Here is a 1,857-nt window from a genome sequence, read left to right on the forward strand (position 1 = left end):
AGTATGTCCCACTCATCTATTTTATCTATTTTTGTTTGTGTGGTTTTCAAAATGTTTTGTAGTCCATATCCTGTGCTCCATTTTTCATCTTTGCTGCCAGCATTTATTGTCTTCTCCATTTTTCATCTTTGCTGTTATTGTTATTGGTGTGAGATGATATCTCATTGTTGTTTTGATTTGCATCTCTCTAATGGCTAGTGATTGTGAGCATTTCTTCATATGTTTGGCTGCAGGAGGGTTGGGCCTCGGGAGGATGGTTTGGGCATTGGGCGGGCGGTTTGGGCCTCAGGGGCCTGGTTATCAGCAGCTGGGCATCAGGCGGCTTGGGCCTCGCCAGGCAGGTTGGGTGGATTGGGCCTCTGGGGTCCTGTGCCTCAGGGACTGGGCTGAGGGTGGGTTGGGTCTCAGGGGCCCTGGGCCTAGGCAACCGGGCTACGCAGCGGGTTGGGCCTTGAGGACCCTGGACCTCGGCGTCGACCAGTGATTTGGGCCTTGGTTGGGCCTGGGCTTTGTGACCAGTCTGTGTGCAGGTTGGGCCTTGGGGCAGGCCTTGGCCTCAGTGGGCGTGTATCTGATGACGTAAAAAATGCCTCTCTCAGTCTCTCTGTACCATAGGTACCCCAATTTTCCTGATATCCATGCGATATCCCTCTCTATTTGTTTGGCTTTGCCAGTTTATGCTTCCTTTTCTCTGGAAATATAGCCTTCTAATTGGAGTTGCTCTAGCCCTGCACTCCAAGGTCCGCAGGGGGCAGAGGCACTCGCCGGCGCGTGCGAGGGGAGTGGGAGCCGCGTGCAGGCAAGCAAAAGCTCAAAATGCCTGTAATTCCTCAGCAATTTGATCTTTCAAAAAAAACGAGTTCAGAATGTTGAAATATAAGATCTTATGTCTGCTCAAAGTCTGTCTGTCTGCTAGACAGAGGTTTCCTATGTGCAATTCCACCCCTTTTCCCCGAGACTGCCCTACCTGAGCTGCCTGGTCTGGGAAGCACTGAAAGTCCTCCTCCCCCACCTCCCCAACTTTCATTCCAACATTCTTGACTCTCTGCCTAAGGGAGAGAAGCACCCGATTAAAACTATATCGAGGGGGAAGAGGTAACTCCACAAAAAATGTCAGTTTGCTGTTACCAGAAGAAACTCAGAAAAGGCACCGTGGATGCAAGTAGATTATTGACGTGAAGAGGACAATAGAGAGGGAGTGGCCAGTTTCTGACAGAGTCTCCTGCGAAATCCATTTGGTTTCTTCAAGGATTTGTCCAGGTCAGAGGTTGAAAAATGACATGCAATCAAGAAATAATGAGTGATCAGCGGTTTAGATGGGTTTCAAAGGACCCAACATTTTGGGAAATGCCAGAAAAGAATTTTAAAAAATCAAAATTGGCAAGAGCTTTTGAGCCATGTTTCATGACAAAAAATTCAAGTTGAACTATGCTGTGGATAAAAGAAGGTGCCCCATCAACCACAGTACCACAGGGGACTTGGAATGTTATTGTGACCTTTCTGATTCTGATTCAGACCTTTTGGATGAAGATAGCAATGCCCTGAAACAAAAGAAAACTAAAAAGGACAAAAAACAAAACAAAAAACCTCAGACTAAACTAGGAATAGTTTTTTAAAAACCTAGCTGAGAAGAAAAAGAAAGACTCTTGATGTTGCCAAACCAAAATGAGGGTTTGCCACCTGTCACTGTAGTCAATCACAAAGAAGGAAAGATCCAATCCAAGCTTTATGAACAGAAAGCCAGCAGTCTGGAGGACAGGGAGGATGGTCCCTCAAGACTGTCCTCCCGACTCACAAAAACAAGCACAGTATATAGAGCAGTGTTTATCAGCTAAGCATTTGATCTGATTTTCTTTA

The 1,857-nt window shown here is 46.5% G+C and overlaps 1 protein-coding gene across 1 annotated transcript in view; it reads left to right on the forward strand.

Moving 5' to 3' along the window:
* Positions 1-1,857, forward strand: part of RDH11 (retinol dehydrogenase 11 (all-trans/9-cis/11-cis)) — a 35,641-nt gene that overhangs the window by 10,057 nt on the left and 23,727 nt on the right. The gene's annotated exons all lie outside the window — the stretch shown is intronic.

Source organism: Chrysochloris asiatica, unplaced genomic scaffold (genome assembly GCF_000296735.1).
Source record: "Chrysochloris asiatica unplaced genomic scaffold, ChrAsi1.0 scaffold00221, whole genome shotgun sequence".
Classification (NCBI taxonomy): domain Eukaryota; kingdom Metazoa; phylum Chordata; class Mammalia; order Afrosoricida; family Chrysochloridae; genus Chrysochloris; species Chrysochloris asiatica.